The sequence below is a fragment of the Schistocerca nitens genome, chromosome 4 (genome assembly GCF_023898315.1).
Source record: "Schistocerca nitens isolate TAMUIC-IGC-003100 chromosome 4, iqSchNite1.1, whole genome shotgun sequence".
NCBI lineage: Eukaryota > Metazoa > Arthropoda > Insecta > Orthoptera > Acrididae > Schistocerca > Schistocerca nitens.
In genome coordinates, this window is record NC_064617.1 from 914,910,312 (window position 1) to 914,929,025 (window position 18,714).

Below are 18,714 nucleotides of genomic sequence, written 5' to 3' on the forward strand. Positions count from 1 at the left end.
CTATTTGGTCCCCTTCCACAAATCAATCTGTAAAATTTTGATTAAGAAGGTAGAGCACTATTTTGTTTTCTGAGAAAATTTAGAAGAGATGGTATGATTTTCACACCACCATATCTCAAAGAGTTAAACTACCTGGTGCTCTGTTAGCCTCGGATGACTCAATAGAATGACACTGTTTCGACAGAAAATTGCGTCAGCCGTGCGTTTACGCACAGACAGAAGTGGCAGTCACCTCTCATAGTTAGTCCGTCTACCATAAGGATACGACGTGCAAGTGAGTTGTGCATCCAGTGGCAATAACAAAGCTCGGGACGAGTGTTCTAAGCAGTTACGTATTGCGTGTGACGCTTAGCTTGGCAGAAGTTACTGACGCGTACAATTCAAGTTAATGTGTAAACGTCGAGCGGTATACTTTAACAGCTGCGTGAACTATTTATATTTCCTCAGGTGTTCAGTGAAAATCACTTGTTTTACGACGGAAAATGAGACGTCGTTACAAGTGTTACACACGCCTCTATGCAAAATCGCCGATTAGTTTTCGACGAAGTGGGTCTTTTCCTTCGTGCAAAACGTGAGTACTCAGTGCTACTTAAAAAGTGACCTCGTTCGTGTTGGAACCTTTTAGGGATAACAATATTATGTCCGTATTGTCACTTTCGTATGAATTCAATTTTGACGTATTCAGATTTTACTCTAGTAAATTTTACTTTCGATGTATTTGTAAGAATAAGATATATTTTCGTGGTTATTTGGAACAGACCAAGAATTACGAGTATCTTTATTTTGGCACAGTATTCTGCTACGACGAATGTTCTCAAAAAAGTAGTTACGTTAATGTGGCGAAAATTTTCTCTAGTGTTTTCCTTAGTTCTGGTCGATTTGTTCCACTTCTAGAATTGTATTGCGTAAAATTCCAGCTTAAACAACTTGTCTTTATTTCATTGTAGATCTCTTTGTACATGCATGTGGCGCTTCTGAATCCTCAACGTCTCCGCTTCCTCCTTTAGTATTAGAGGAAGTCTGAGTTCTTCGTTAATGCATCACTTCTTCAATAATATTGGTACCACTGAGAATTCTTCAAACTTTTCAAAGGTCTCTTCGTCGAACCATTTCTACGAATTACTCTTATTTCACTAGATACCTTCATTTTTCCGTATCTTCTTCGGTAGTAATGAACAATATCACATGATTATTTCATAAAGTCAAAACGTAAAAGATGGGTAAAGTTACGATCTACGACATCATACACATCTACATCACTACTCTGTAATTCGCATCCAAGTGCATGACAGAATGTTCACGGAACCATTTTCAGGCTATTTCTCGATCATTCCACTCTCTAACAGCACGTGGGAAAAATGAACAGCTCAGTCTTCCTGTGCGAAATCTGAATTCACTTATTTTATTATGACCGTCTCTAATGACCTCGTTGTCGACGGGGCATTAAACACAAATCTTCAATCCTACCTTTTTATTACGATAGTCATTTCTCCCTATATAGATGGGAGACGACAAAATATTTTCGGGCAGGAGAAAGTTGGTGACTGAAATTTTGTGTAAAGGTCTCGGTTCAAAAATGGCTCTGAGCACTATGGGACTCAACTTCTAAAGTCATCAGTCCCCTAGAACTTAGAACTACTTAAACCTAACTAACCTAAAGACATCACACACATCCATGCCCGTGGCAGGATTCGAACCTGCGACCGTAGCGGAGGTCTCGGTGCAACGGACGAACGGCTTTGTTTTAATGACTGCCATCCCAGCTCATCCGTCATATCCGTGACACTTACTCCCCTGTATCGTGATAATACAAAACAAGCTGCCCTTCTTTGAACTTTTTCGACGTCCTCTGTTAATTCTATCTGGTAAGGATCTCACACCGCACAGCAGTACTCTAACAAAGGACAGGCAGATGTAGTCTTGCCATTCTCTTTAGCGCATACTTTTGCTTCTTGTAAGTATTCTGCCAATAAAACACAGTCTTTGCTTCGTTTTCCCACAACATTTTCTATGTGATGGTACCAATTTAAGTTGTTCGTAACTGTAATCCCTTTAAATTTGTGTTATTTATCGTTTTACCGAAATTTAACGGGTTCTTTTCAGAACTCGTGTGGAGAACCTCACACTTTTTATCCCTCTTGGCCAATTATCACTTTTCACACCATACGTATATCTTGTCTGAATCATTATATAATTCACATTGATCTTCTGATGAATTTACTAGACGGTGAATGACAGCACCATACGGAAACGATGTAAGATGGCTGCTCAGATGGTCTCTTAAATCATTTATATAGATCAGGAACAGAAGAGGGGCTACAACGCTTCATTGGGGAACGCCAGATATCACTTATGTTTTATTCAGTGATTTTCCGTCACTTTCTGTTTGACAGGAAACCACGAATTCAGTCGCATAACTGAGACGATACCCCATAGGCATGCAAACTGATTAGAATATTCCTGTGAGGAACGATGTCAGAAGCGTTCTGGAAATCAAGAAATATGGAATCAACATGAGATGCCCTGTCGATACCGCTCATTACTTTGTGCGAATAAAATGCTAGTTGTGTTTCACAAGAATGATATTTTCTGAATCCGTATGACTGTGTGTCAACAGAACGTTCTCTTTGAAATATTTCATAATGTTCGAACACAGTATATATACCAAAATCTTACTGCAAATTAATGTAAGTGGTACGGGTCTGCAATTCAGTCTATTAGGTCCGTTTCCTTTTTTGAGTACTGATGTGACCTCTGCAGTTTTCCAGTCCTTAGGTATGCATCTTTCGCCGAGCGAGTGGTTGTATAGGATTGTTAAATATGGAACTCCTACATCATTAAGGAGACCCAAATTGGTTCGGGTCGGAGGATTTACCTTTACTAAGTGACTGGAATGGTTCAAATGGCTCTGAGCACTATGGGACTCAACTGCTGAGGTCATTAGTCCCCTAGAACTTAGAACTAGTTAAACCTAACTAACCTAAGGACATCACAAACATCCATGCCCGAGGCAGGATTCGAACCTGCGACCGTAGCGGTCTTGCGGTTCCAGACTGCAGCGCCTTTAACCGCACGGCCACTTCGGCCGGCTAAGTGACTGGAAGATTTCCTATTATTAAGTGCCTTAAATTGCTTCGCTACACCGGGGGTATAGCTCTACTTCAAAGTTAGTCATGCTGGCAGTTGTTCTTGACTTGCATTTTAAAACATTTACTACGTCTTCTTTGATGTGGAAATTTCGGAAAACCTTGCTTAGTAACTACGCTTTAGTAGCGCTGTAATCGCAACATTATTAAATATATGTTGCTCGCGAATTCCGAAAATTCTTCTACTTACTTTGCACCGAAGCAACGTTGCTACAAAATTCATAGATACTTGATGATGATTTGCACCAAGGCAAAGATTGCCAGCTTCCCTTCAACATAAACCAACGCACTGTTACGCGCCAAAAGAGACGAAAGGATCCGTGCTGTTTGATTATGCAAATGGACAATCAACTGCTGTTATCAGTCGCAACTTTCAAGTAACTAGAGGTGTGTGTCCTGGGCTTTTCAGTGTGAAGCGAAAACATAATTACATTCATGAGGAAGACTAACGCCAGATTCACATTTAGTGGTGGTAAGGAAGTGTAATTCAACTTCGTTCGGTCAACATTTTAATACTGTTCGAAGGTCTGGGACCGTTACAAAGGTAAATTAACGAAGAAAATTAAATTAATGAAAAAATTCAAAGAAGACCTTCGAGCTTCGTCACGTATTCCTTCAGTAAGCGTGATAGTAACCAGGGGTGCTCGACCAACAGCAGTGGGAGCCGCTACAAGAAAGACGTGGCGGATTGCACTTACGTAAAAGAGTCAAGGAACATACCACTTCCTCCAACTTAAATCCAGCGTAGTCACCCAGACAATTTAAAGTAACCAGGCTCATACAGGTGGTCAATAACCTTTCTTTCCGCATACTGTATTTGAAATGAATTGGCGGAAACGGTACTGGTGATACAGTACGTACCCTTCACCACACACAGCGCTGCGGCTTGACGAGAACGTGTGCAGATGTAGTTATGGAGGCTGTTGCCCCAACTAGTTGTTCTTAGCATCACAGTCTTTCACTAATCATCCTCCTATCGGAGGCCGCGCGGGGTAGCCGCGCAACCTGGGGCGTCTTATCACGGTTCGTGCGGATTCCCCCGTCGGAGGTTCGAGTCCTCCTTCGGGCATGGATGTGTGTGTTGTCCTTAGCGTAAGTTAGTTTAAGTTAGATTAAGTAGTGTGTAAGCTTAGAGACCGATGACCTCAGCAGTTTGACCCCATAAGACCTTACCACAAATTTTCAAATTTTCCTATTGTATGTGTTACGCTGTGGCTAGTTCCGACCTTTGAACTGACATGCCCAACCAGTTATAAGGAACTAATAGTTCCAAATTGGCTCCGAATCACGGTCCGATTTGTTATTTCTACATCTTCAAATCATTGTCAGAGTCGAAAGACGTGATACATTAGATAAAAAAATCCGACGTCTGGATGAGGATTTAGCCTAGAACGACTGGGCTTTTAGCATGCCACTTACTCTCTTACACATTTACATACTAAGCCACACTGGACTATACACTAATTTTAAGTATTCCACATTGGTTGTTATCTTTCCCTCAAACACTCCTCTTTTCTCCCTTGATTCTGACATTCGAACGCCTATTATTTTAATCTTTCTGTCTTTCAGCGTCTTTAGTTTTAATACTTTGATTCTGAAAGCATTTCTTTCTGCTGATATTTCTTTAATATCGTTTATTGCTGGGCTTCTTTGTAACTTCTAGAAGCCAGTTTGTCGTTAGTTTCTTTTCCCCGCAGCAATTTATTGCCACTTTTGTTAGCTTGCAGTCGACCTGTCTAACATTCATTTATATGAACTTACACCAAATAGTTCAAAAAATGCTACGTTTGGTACTGAAACTGTCACAAAATTTCAAAATTTTTAGCGTCATTACATGAGTTCCCAATTGACCATGAAACAGACAAGATTCTATCTGACGAAACAATGAGACGTGTCGCACGGGAGCTGGCAAGGGACTTTTCTTTTTTCTTTTCATAACTGACGCTTTTGGGGAAACCTGACTGTTAAGTGTGTTAAAAGGAACGGTCGAGTATGTGACTAATGGAAGTGTGTGCAGTGCAGTGTTGTTGTCTTGTTCATGTTCTTGCTGATAATGAGAAAGCCCGGGCATGATATCAGGTGGTTGCGCATAAACATACTTCTCTATAGTAACAACAAAGGGTCAGCCAAACGTAACGCCTCTACCTGACAAAGGGGTCGCCATCAACAGTGTCCCATGCCCTCACTCCTCTAGACGCTACGGAGAGGTTTGGAATTTATTCCAGAACACGGGTGCAAAGTCTAGTAGTCGGGAATTTTACGCCGCCGCCATGACCACCTCACCGCCCTTGCAGACCAAATACTGCCGATGAAAGCAATTTTAGGATGTTGTTGTTGTTGTGGTCTTCAGTCCTGAGACTGGTTTGATGCAGCTCTCCATGCTACTCTATCCTGTGCAAGCTTCTTCATCTCCCAGTACCTACTGCAACCTACATCCTTCTGAATCTGCTTAGTGTATTCATCTCTTGGTCTCCCTCTACGATTTTTACCCTCCACGCTGCCCTCCAATGCTAAATTTGTGATCCCTTGATGCCTCAAAACATGTCCTACCAACCGATCCCTTCTTCTAGTCAAGTTGTGCCACAAACTTCTCTTCTCCCCAATCCTATTCAATACCTCCTCATTAGTTACGTGATCTACCCACCTTATCTTCAGCATTCTTCTGTAGCACCACATTTCGAAAGCTTCTATTCTCTTCTTGTCCAAACTAGTTATCGTCCATGTCTCACTTCCATACATGGCTACACTCCATACAAACACTTTCAGAAACGACTTCCTGACACCTAAATCTATACTCGATGTTAATAAATTTATCTTCTTCAGAAACGATTTCCTTGCCATTGCCAGTCTACATTTTATATCCTCTCTACTTCGACCATCATCGGTTATTTTACTCCCTAAATAGCAAAACTCCTTTACTACTTTAAGTGACTCATTTCCTAATCTAATTCCCTCAGCATCACCCGACTTAATTCGACCACATTCCATTATCCTTGTTTTGCTTTTGTTGATGTTCATCTTATATCCTCCTTTCAAGACACTGTCCATTCCGTTCAACTGCTCTTCCAAGTCCTTTGCTGTCTCTGACAGAATTACAATGTCATCGGCGAACCTCAAAGTTTTTACTTCTTCTCCATGAATTTTAATACCTACTCCGAATTTTTCTTTTGTTTCCTTTACTGCTTGCTCAATATACAGATTGAATAACATCGGGGAGAGGCTACAACCCTGTCTCACTCCTTTCCCAAACACTGCTTCCCTTTCATACCCCTCGACTCTTATAACTGCCATCTGGTTTCTGTACAAATTGTAAATAGCCTTTCGCTCCCTGTATTTTACCCCTGCCACCTTCAGAATTTGAAAGAGAGTATTCCAGTCAACATTGTCAAAAGCTTTCTCTAAGTCTACAAATGCTAGGAACGTAGGTTTGCCTTTTCTTAATCTTTCTTCCAAGATAAGTCGTAAGGTCAGTATTGCCTCACGTGTTCCAACATTTCTACGGAATCCAAACTGATCTTCCCCTAGGTCGGCTTCTACCAGTTTTTCCATTCGTCTGTAAAGAATTCGCATTATTATTTTGCAGCTGTGACTTATTAAACTGATAGTTCGGTAATTTTCACATCTGTCAACACCTGCTTTCTTTGGGATTGGAATTATTATATTCTTCTTGAAGTCTGAGGGTATTTCACCTGTCTCATACATCGTGCTCACCAGATGGTAGAGTTTTGTCATGACTGGCTCTCCCGAGGCTATCAGTAGTTCTAATGGAATGTTGTCTACTCCCGGGGCCTTGTTTCGACTCAGGTCTTTCAGTGCTCTGTCAAACTCTTCACGCAGTATCTTATCTCCCATTTCGTCTTCATCTACATCCTCTTCCATTTCCATAATATTGTCCTCAAGTACATCGCCCTTATATAAACCCTCTATATACTCCTTCCACCTTTCTGCCTTCCCTTCTTTGCTTAGAACTGGGTTGCCATCTGAGCTCTTGATATTCATACAAGTGGTTCTCTTCTTTCCAAAGGTCTCTTTAATTTTCCTGTAGGCAGTATCTATCTTACCCCTAGTGAGACAAGCCTCTACATCCTTACATTTGTCCTCAAGCCATCCCTGCTTAGCCATTTTGCACTTCCTGTCGATTTCATTTTTGAGACGTTTGTATTCCTTTTTGCCTGCTTCATTTACTGCATTTTTATATTTTCTCCTTTCATCAATTAAATTCAATATTTCTTCTGTTACCCAAGGATTTCTATTAGCCCTCGTCTTTTTACCTACTTGATCGTCTGCTGCCTTCACCACTTCATCCCTCAGAGCTACCCATTCTTCTTCTACTGTATTTCTTTCCCCCATTCCTGTAAATTGTTCCCTTATGCTCTCCCTGAAACTCTCTACAACCTCTGGTTCTTTCAGTTTATCCAGGTCCCATCTCCTTAAATTCCCACCTTTTTGCAGTTTCTTCAGTTTCAATCCTCAGGTCATAACCAATAGATTGTGGTCAGAATCCACATCTGCCCCAGGAAATGTCTTACAATTTAAAACCTGGTTCCTAAATCTCTGTCTTACCATTATATAATCTATCTGAAACCTGTCAGTATCTCCAGGCTTCTTCCATGTATACAGCCTCCTTTCATGATTCTTGAACCAAGTGTTAGCTATGATTAAGCTATGCTCTGTGCAAAATTCTACAAGGCGGCTTCCTCTTTCATTCCTTCCCCCCAATCCATATTCACCTACTATGTTTCCTTCTCTCCCTTTTCCTACTGATGAATTCCAGTCACCCATGACTATTAAATTTTCGTCTCCCTTCACTACCTGAATAATTTCTTTTATCTCGTCATACATTTCTTCAATTTCTTCGTCATCTGCAGAGCTAGTTGGCATATAAACTTGTACTACTGTAGTAGGCATGGGCTTTGTGTCTATCTTGGCCACAATAATGCGTTCACTATGCTGTTTGTAGTAGCTAACCCGCACTCCTATTTTTTTATTCATTATTAAACCTACTCCTGCATTACCCCTATTTGATTTTGTATTTATAACCCTGTAATCACCTGACCAAAAGTCTTGTTCCTCCTGCCACCGAACTTCACTAATTCCCACTATATCTAACTTTAACCTATCCATTTCTCTTTTCAAATTTTCTAACCTACCTGCCCGATTAAGTGATCTGACATTCCACGCTCCGATCCGTAGAACGCCAGTTTTCTTTCTCCTGATAACGACGTCCTCTTGAGTAGTCCCCGCCCGGAGATCCGAATGGGGGACTATTTTACCTCCGGAATATTTTACCCAAGAGGACGCCATCATCATTTAATCATACAGTAGAGCTGCATGTCCTCGGGAAAAATTACGGCTGTAGTTTCCCCTTGCTTTCAGCCGTTCGCAGTACCAGCACAGCAAGGCCGTTTTGGTTAATGTTACTAGGCCAGATCAGTCAATCATCCAGACTGTTGCCCCTGCAACTACTGAAAAGGCTGCTGCCCCTCTTCAGGAACCACATGTTTGTCTGGCCTCTCAACAGATACCCCTCCGTTGTGGTTGCACCTACGGTACGGCCATCTGTATCGCTGAGGCACGCAAGCCTCCCCACCAGCGGCAAGGTCCATGGTTCATGGGGGGAGGAATTTTAGGATATTCAGCCCATTTATCATTCGTGTGATCACAGCCACATTATGTTTCGGGACAACATTATTCCATTTTCAGACGCTTAGAACTTTTAATGCCATTAGGCCTCGTCACAACGTAAAAACAAGCTGCACAGGTGCGTTGTCAACTCAGCCATAACACATGAAACATCAGAAACCAGTGCATCCACCGTTCGCGAGGTGCAGTCGCAACTGTGACGAGGCCTAATGACATAAAAAGTTTTAAGCACTTGAAAATAGGGTAACGTTGTCTCGAAACAGTTTGTGGCTATAATCACACAACTTACAACTGAGCTGCAAATCCTCAATATTTGGTGGATGACAGTTGTGTGATGACTTCACACCAGTTATACTGCCGCTGAAAATCAATTCCGTCTGGAACCGCGCTGCCGCTACGGTCTCAAGTTCGAATCCTGACTCGGGCACGGATGTGTGTGTTGTCCTTAGGTTAGTTAGGTTTAAGTAGTTCTAAGTTCTAGGGGACTAATGACCTCAGAAGTTGAGTCCCATAGTGCTCAGAGCCATTTGAACCATTTGAACTCTCACCATCTGTTTTAGTTGCTGGCGAATCTTTCGGGTTGTACGCTCGTGCTCCACGAACTATCGTTCCTAACATTTCGTCCAGAGCTGCGTTGGAGACATTTTTGGAAGACAAAGTTACACTGCTTCCGCAAGTCTAGCCAGGACGACGTATTCCGCCGGACGAAGGTGCAGGGGCTCGTGAGTAGAGGTGTTCATGACGAAATCGCTAACGCGCACGTGTGCTGTGATGTTCGACTCGGAGGTACCTGTATCCAACCTTGGTGCTGTTCAGCATGAGAATTTGGCAGGAAGGGTGTAATCACCAGACTTTGTGCCAATGTCCTGGGTTAAATTCCACACGTCGTTACAGTGACCCGTGACGCGGTTGACAGTGATCCGTCCGTCGGATGGGTACTTTAAGCTCGACGTTAAGCTCGTGCTGTTCGTGAGGGCTGGGAAATGCGCCGCCACCGTTTTCACCCGCTTCCTTCCCTTCACCCACACCAACACGGTAACTGCACAACGCTCTATAAGCACTCATCACAACCATCCGCACTAGAAAGATGTGTTGGAGGCAACATAATGGAGGAATGGAATGGCAGTGCTCAGGCCGTCAATTCTGGATTGCTGCATCGTTTCCTGAGTATGGGTTTGATTTGGACATGTGTGTGTATTCCTGCTTTAATTAATATTGTAGGAAGTATGTCCCGATGGGTTTCGAATCTTGAGCGTTCCAGTGACTGGGATCTGAAACTTTCTGTGGGTGAGACTCGCAGAACGGTATTGGAAATATTTTCTCCCTGTACAGATGAGACAGGTTACAACCGTGTCCGAAGATGACGCGAGTGAATACTCAAATAAAGCGGGAATGTTTGTTCTTGGAAAGATTTTTATTTACTTGTCCAGACACAGCTCTGGAAGTTCTGGCGTTAGGAACTTGCTTATTAATAATACTGATGCTGTAACTGTTGGTTGGTAATATTTACTGATAAAATGCAACCTAACGCTGGATTGCATATTTACGACTATCCTCTGTGGCCGTTTATTAGTACAAGTTTAAAAGAGAGAGAGATTATTAATTGATCACCGATCCGTCGGTTCTCGATTGTGGTCAGGAGACGTACGGATTGATTACGCGAATAATTGACTTTTGACCCGGATTGCCTTCACGCAATCATAATCTTCGATGAAAATACCTAGGGGACCTATTTGAATATAAAAATGGAAATGAAAGCCAATTAGTGGAATTAACAGATCGGAAGTTGAACACATTAGTAGTCTCCCAAGTACAATCCAGACACCGCGATAAAGAGCGAACCTGTAACGAAGCTCATATTCAATTTCAACATCGTTTTTGGTTAGTGAAAGAAAAGAATAAGAAGAAAATTACTGCATCGTAAAATATTAATATATTTTGAACAAATTGGCTTTAAACGTCTAAACATTGACAAATACACAATAAATGCATGACTTATATGTGATATTTATTTTGTGTCCAATAATCACTGCTTTCAGAATGAGATTTTCACTCTGCAGCGGAGTGTGCGCTGATATGAAACTTCCTGGCAGATTAAAACTGTGTGCCGGAACGAGACTTGAACTCGGGACCTCTGCCTTTCGCGGGCAAGTGCTCTACCAACTGAGCTACCCAAGCACGACTCACGCCCCGTCCTCACAGCTTTGCTTCTGCCAGTAGAGCACTTGCCCGCGAAAGCAAAGGTCCCGAGTTCGAGTCTCGGTCCGGCACACAGTTTTAATCTGCCAGGGAGTTTCAATCGCTGCTTTGTCAGTCCGTTCCTTCTTAAAATTAAATGTCCTTGCGTGTGCGTAAGTACATTGTATCCCCACCCGAGTTACCGAACTGTTTGTTTGTCGTTTCACATAGTTTTTACAGAAAATAAAAATACAACTTGTAGCAATGCTATGTAGTACGTCTTAACATGTCGGCGACCAAAAGTACAAAGGATAATGAAGTCTCTAGAATATTTCTTAACAATAGACAGATTGTTCTTTCTTCTGTTTCGCTGTTTCTTGCTATCAAGCGCTGCGGCAAAGATTTTAAATATCTGCGCCCAGCGGGTCGTAGTGTTTATTTAGAGTATTTAAACGCTGGACGCGCGTTTTGGTATAGGCGCACATAAAAAAAATATTTCCTCTCTTTACTCTCGCGCTGTGATGCTTAGCATCTTTACGAACTACAGCTCGTTGGCTGTCCTTTTCTTTAGTGTCCTTTATTTTTGGAAACATGGGGTTATCGGCCGAAGTGGCCGTGCGGTTAAAGGCGCTGCAGTCTGGAACCGCAAGACCGCTACGGTCGCAGGTTCGAATCCTGCCTCGGGCATGGATGTTTGTGATGTCCTTAGGTTAGTTAGGTTTAACTAGTTCTAAGTTCTAGGGGACTAATGACCTCAGCAGTTGAGTCCCATAGTGCTCAGAGCCATTTGAACCATGGGGTTATGTATCACGAATACTGAGACTGCGACTTCATTACCGTCTTCGTGACACTAAACGTTTCCACTGGAACGACTAAGCCGTCTCATCGAAGGCAATAATGGAGGAATGCAGAGGCAATGCTCAGGACGACCGTGAGGGATTCCTGCATCGTTTCCTGAGGGTGGGTAAGATTTGGACATGTATATGTATACCTACTTTGGTTAATGCTGTAGGAAGTATGTGCTGCTGGATTTCGAATCTTGAGCATTTTCATGACCAACTGTTCTACATCTACTTCTACATGGATACTCTGCAAAACCACATTTAAGTGCCTGCAGAGGGTTCATCGAACCACCTTCACAATTCTCTAATATTCCAATCTCGTACAGCGCACGGAAAGAACGAACACCTATATCTTTCCATACGAGCTCTGATTTCCCTTATTTTATCGTGGTGATCGTTTCTCCCTATGCAGGTCAGTGTCAGCAACATATTTTCGCATTCGGAGAGGAATAATGGTGATTGGAATTTCATTAGAAAGTTCCATCACAACCAAAAACGCCTTTCTTTTAATGATATCCGGCCCAAATTCTGTATCACTTCAGTGACACACTCTCCCATATTTCGCGATAATACAAAACGTGCTGCCATTCTTTGAACGTTTTCGAGGTACTCCGTCAATACAATCGGATAAGGATCCCACATTCGCAGCAGTATTCTAAAAGAGGACGGACAAGCGTAGTGTAAGCATTCTCCTTAGTAGGTCTGTTACATTTTGGCAATAAAACGCAGTCTCTGTCTCTGTGTCTTCCCCACAACATTGTAATTCCTAGGTATTTAGTTGAATTTACGGTCTTTAGATATGACTGATTTATCGTGTAACCGAAGTTTAACGGATTCCTTTTAGCACTTATGTGGATGACCTCACACTTTTCGTTATTTAGGGTCAACCGCCAATTTTCGCACCATTCAGATATCTTTTCTAAATCGTTTCGCAATTTGTTTTGATTTCTGATGACTTTATTAGTCGATAAACGACAGCGTCATCTGCAAAAAACAGAAGACTGCTGCGCAGATTGTCTCCCAAATCGTTTATGTAGATAAGGAACAGCAAAGGGCCTGTAACACTACCTTGGGGAACGCTTGAAATCACTTCTGTTTTACTCGATGACTTTCCGTCAATTACTACGAACAGTGACCTCTCTGACAGGCAATCACAAATCCAGTCACATAACTGAGACGATATTCCATAAGCACGCAATTTCACTACAAACCGCTTGTAAGGTACAGTGCCAAAAGCCTTCCGGAAATCCATAAATACTGAATCGATCTGAAATCCCTTGTCAATAGCACTCAACACTTCATGCGATTAAAGAGCTAGTTGTGTTTCACAGGAACGATGTTTTCTAAACCAACGTTGACAGTGTGTCAATAGATCGTTTTCTTCGAGGTAATTCATAATGTTCGAACACAATATATGTTCCAGAATCCTGCTGCATATCGACGTTAACGATATGGACCTGTAATTAAGTGGGTTACTCCAACCTTTCTTGAATATTGGTGTGACCTGTGCAACTTTCCAGTCTTTGGCTACGGATCTTTCTTCGAGCGAACGGTTGTATATGATTGTTAAATATGAAGCTAATGCATCAGCATTCTCTGAGGGGAACCTATGCGTATACAGTCTGTACTAGTAGACGCTTTTATTAAGTGATTTAAGTTGCTTCACTACTCCGAGGATATTTACTTCTACGTTACTCATGTTGGCAGCTGTTCTTGGTTCGAATTCTGTAATATTTTCTTCGTCTTCTTTTGTGAAGGCATTTCGGAAGGCTGTGTTTAGAAACTTTGCTTTGGCAGCACTGTCTCCGATGGTATCTCCATTGCTATCGCGCAAAGAAGGCATTGATTGTTTATTGGTGCTAGCATATTTCACATACGACCAGAATCTCTTTGGATTTTCTGCCAGGTTTCGAGACAAGGTTTCGTTGTGAAAACTATTATAATCATCTCGCATTGAAGACCGCGTTAAAATTCGAGCTTCTGTATAAGATCGCCAATCTTGGAGTTTTTGCGTCTGTTTAAATGTGGCATCTCTGTTTCGTTGTTTCTGCAATAGTATTCTGACCCGCTTTGTGTACCAAGGAGTATCAGCTCCGTCGTCTGTTAATTTATTTGGTATAAATTCCTCAATTGCTGCCGATACTATTTCTTTCAACTCAAGCCACATCTGGTCTACACATATTAATTTGGAGAGGAGCGGAGATTGTCTCTCAGGTTGGCGTCAAGTTAATTTTTATCTGCTTTTCTGAATAGGTATATTTTTAGTTTATCCCTGTATCCGTTTTGATGCTCGTTATTAACTCAGGATTATTTGTTGCTAAGAGGTCAAGTGTGTTTTCACAACCGGTTACTACTTGCGTAGGCTCATGAGCTAACTGCTCGAAATAATTTTCAGGGACTGCGTTTAGCACAATTTCGGATGATGTTTTATGCGTATCTCCGGAATTAAACATGTATTTTCGCCAAAATATCGAGGGTCAATTGAAGTCACTATCAACTATAATTGTATGAGTCGGGTATGTGTTTGAATCTTATAACCTTTTAGCAACTGTTTCATCTGAATTGGTAGGTCGGTAAAAGGATCCAATTATTATTTTATTCCGGTTTCCAACAATGGCTTCTGCCCATACTAACTCACAGGAACTATCTACTTCAATTTCGAGACAAGATCAACTACTTCTAACAGCAACAAACACGCCACCTGTTGTTTTATCGCCTGTTACTACACGTTATATTAGATCTGCATCTTCGCTGACTTCATCTAGCAACTCCTGAACAACTTGCATTCGTCGCTGTTTTTGTTCGAAATTCAACAATATTGCTCAAACATGTCACATATCAATAACACCAGAAAAAATTTTATGGCATGAACCAATAATATACCAACATTATCAGTGGCATCTCTGACTGTGATTCGATGATGGTTCATAACAGTTTCTTCCACTTCTTCCACGATTTCATACGTTGATGAAGTGCTGGTGCTTTCGTCATCTTCAACGTCTTCACTGCCTTCTTCGAAACGCTTTTACCACTCGTAGTCCCTTATTTTACTCACAGGAGATTCACCAACACCAGTAGTTAACATTTAGAAAACTTTGCTGCATTTTATTCCGTTCTTACACTAAAATTTAATACAAATTCTGTGATTCATTTTTATACAAAATAAATAACCGCCGATACTACCAAAACATGTGCATTTTTTGACACCTGACGTCTAAATAGCCGGTATAGCTAACCCTGTGTAGATACTTAACTAACTTTCTCACCAATATAACAAAGAAAAATCGCGCATATCGGACTAACAAACATGCGATATTGCAAATACTCCTATTACCTTTAGACGCACTCGTACGTCACCATTGCGCAAGAAACCTTACGGTGTGTGATGGAAGGCGCTTTTGGCCCCTCTATCTTTTCTTCCTTCTTGTATAGCGCTCAACAATCTGGCATGAGAGAATCTTGTAGTGTAGAGACATGAGGCTGGTCCTTCGCATAGCCTCACCCTTTCGTCAGTTATGAGAATACGAGGGTCATTCAGTAAATAACGCATCAAGTTTTTTAGAGGCGTAAATATCTCTAGCGAAACGTCTCTTTACATGCTCCAAATTTGACATTTCTGCTGCATATGTGCGAAATTTCGAACAATTCCGACAGATGGCTGTGCCTTGGTAAAGCATCAAGGAACTCGTTAGAAGGAACGTGCTGTAATTGAATTCTTTTTGCGGAAGAAGAAATCGTTGTGAACATTCACAAATTATAGTGCGCACTACATGGTAAGGATACAGTTAATTGAACTATTGTTGGGCGATGGATGAAGGTAGGTACAGCGCCAGGAAGTGTAGAAACTGAGCTACTTGATCGATTATTTTTGGACGTCCTGTGACAGTCACCGGTCACGAAATGGTGAATCGTACCATTATTCGTGCAGATGGGCGTATCACAAGTCGGAAATTGGCGCTAAGCTGTCGGTGAGCTTTGGAAGCGCGTTTCCAACGACAGAGACTCTTGGATATTCAAAAGTACCCTCAAGAAGGGCTCCACGAATGTTCACAACAGCCCACCAGATTCAAAGAAGTACTGGAGCAGTTTCAGGTCAGTGGAGGGGCCTTTCTGCCACGCGCTGTTACAAGTGACGAAACCTGGGCGCTTTGAGCCAGGAACAAAAAGGTAGCCACTAAAGCGGTACCGCCCACTATCACCAAAACAGGTGAAAATTAAGGCAGGTCTTTCTGCTGGTAAAGTCATGGTGACACTCTTTTGAGACAGTGATAGTGTTATTCTCATGGATGTGCTGCCATAACAGACACTCATTAGTTTAAAGACGTACGTGAAGACTCTGAACAAACTCAAGAGCCGTTTCTGACGTGTTCAGTCTGAAAAGAATCCAACAGATATCATGCTTCAAGACGACAATGCGTGTCCACGCATGTATCTCAGAACGTGGGACACGCTGCCAAAATATAAAGGACATCACTGCCTCATCCACCATTCAGTCCAGACCTGGCGCCCTCAGACTTCCATCGGTTTCGCCCACTTCAGGTTTCTCCCCGTTGTAATGCACCTCTTTCTCAGAGAGACAAATATTAATTATTATTAGTAGTAGTATATTAAGTTACAAATTATCATTTTAAACCTGTGTGGTCTCCCTGGTGTGCCTAGTCGACCACAAGTCCACGTCACGCTGTTCACTCTAACAACAGAGTACATACAGGGTTGAAGACATGGAGAAAGAAAGGTATCATCACAATTTGAATTTAGAGTAATATAACTTTCTTACCTTTATTGGTCGTTGTAGCACGTTCGTGGTCCAGTGATGAATCTCGCCATCCGCTGTTTGTTAAATCAATTTGAGGTCCAGGGTGTGTATTCTGCTGCGTAAGAACTGACACATATTTAAACTTCCAACTTTTATTTTATAAATGCTGATCGTGACGATGTACAATAATTTTCAATGCAACAGCTTTTCCAATACATCATTTCGTTCCCTCTATTCTTGACTTTCTCAAAGCATTACAAGACGTCTCAAAACCAACTGCCCATTGTCTCTACACCCGCCTACCACCGGCTCCTGTTCACAGAGCTTACAAACTGTGCAGTACTGCCAACCTTGGTTGTATATCAATATTTTACACATCGCACGTATACAAATATGAAAAACATAGTATGAAAAATGAAAAGTGTTTATAATATAGTTCTGTGGGAATATAACTCATATTAATAGTTTTGTAAAAAATAATAATATGTTTATGTTTACGTAGTTAAAGTTCACTTGCTCCTTCAAGTTGATTGGCGGCACCGCACACCTCGCCAGCCGGTGGTATCGGTAGTTTCAGTAGTCCGTTACATTACACCGTGGAACACGTGAAGATGATTAGAGTGTTATTAATGCAGTGAAAACGTGGCTATGAGCAAGGACAAGTGCTTTTACCACGAGAGGATAGATACTTTTACATGCCACTGGCATATGGCCATAGAACACGATGGAACTCATGTGGAGGAATGGTACATCTAAAAGAAATGTTGATTGATATTGTCCCCAAACGTCCTGAGAAGAAAACTGTGTGTCATTGTTTACTGAACGGCCCTCGTAACTGCAGACGGCAGAGCCACGAGCGTACGGGTCTCTTGCCGGATGCGACGTTAGGGCGGACCGTGCAGGAGGTCGCGTGTGCTGCGGGCAGCCTACCGCGGGCCGGCAGGGGCGCACGGGCCGCCACGCCCTGGCCCCGGGCAGGCGTCTGTGTGTGTGTGTGTGTGTGTGTGTGTGTGTGTGTGTGGGCGGACGCTGGCACGCACCGGTTGGCATTGCAAAGTGGCGCGTCACGCGCCAGCCACGCACCGGCCCAAAATAGTCCGCCCACCGACACGCCGGGTTCTAAGTGGCCAGCTCTTTGTTCCGGTTTTTGTTACCGTACCACCAAACAGAGCTTTGTCATTCGCTGGAACCATCACACTGCACAGAATCAGACACTACTAGTCTACTTATTGGGAAATTGTTGCTGATTTGATATCTCTCTAGCGTTTAGTTTCACGAATGTGAGAAAATATTCTTGTGAAACAAGGCTTGTTGTCTGACGAGTGTTATCGGCACTCAAACACAGAAGAACTCAAGGGCATTCCATGTTCCTATAGTTTTGTTCCTCAAAAAGGGTTTCTAATCGAATTGCTAGCCTATGGACAATCGCCAGAGTTATGGTACTGGTTTCGTAATTTTAGGTCAGATAGGAAACAGTATGTAGCAACTGGAGTGAACTCACATAGCAAAAAAATGGTTCTGAGCACTATGGGACTTAAGAGGGGTAGGACGTCAAACGGGACGACTTGGAGCAGGAGAGACACCACAGGAATTTTTAAGTTCCAATGTCTATACTTTTAAAAATAAATTCATAAAACTTTGTCAGAATGACCAGAAAGGATTCAGGATTTACACTTATAGTGGTGGAAGTTCAAAAACATAAATAATTTATTTTTTTTACATTTGTATTTCACCTTTTGTTCACTTACCATTCGCTGCAGTTGTTGCTATTGGTACACTTTTCTTCATAAGTAGAATTTTCTCAATCTATTAAAAACTGTGGTAAACATTGAGATAATTAACTATAAAATTTGAGTTTTTTCTAAACATAAAGTTTAAAATGTAACAGCACATTCATTTTTTCATAAATTTCTAGAGTTTCATACACCTGTAAGTATGGTTTGTATGCTGTGCAAAATTCACCGAAGAATCTCTCTTACTTATGAAGAAACGTGTACCTATAGCAACAAACGCAGCCGATAAAGTGTACAAATGATGAACTTTCACATGTAAAAATTTTTTTCTGTTTTCTGTTTTATTCTGTTATTTTTTTGAACTTCCAGTGCTATGATTGTGAATCCTGAATCCTTCCTGGTCATGCTGAATTTAT

General features: G+C 41.8%; 1 long non-coding RNA gene across 1 annotated transcript in view; it reads left to right on the forward strand.

The window, feature by feature from the left end:
• Nucleotides 1-254: 254 nt before the first annotated feature.
• The window catches only part of LOC126253510 (uncharacterized), a 104,804-nt gene continuing 86,344 nt past the window's right edge, over nucleotides 255-18,714 (forward strand). The window contains exon 1 of the long non-coding RNA XR_007545988.1: nucleotides 255-571. This is a non-coding gene — a long non-coding RNA (uncharacterized LOC126253510). The remainder of the gene's footprint in view (nucleotides 572-18,714) is intronic.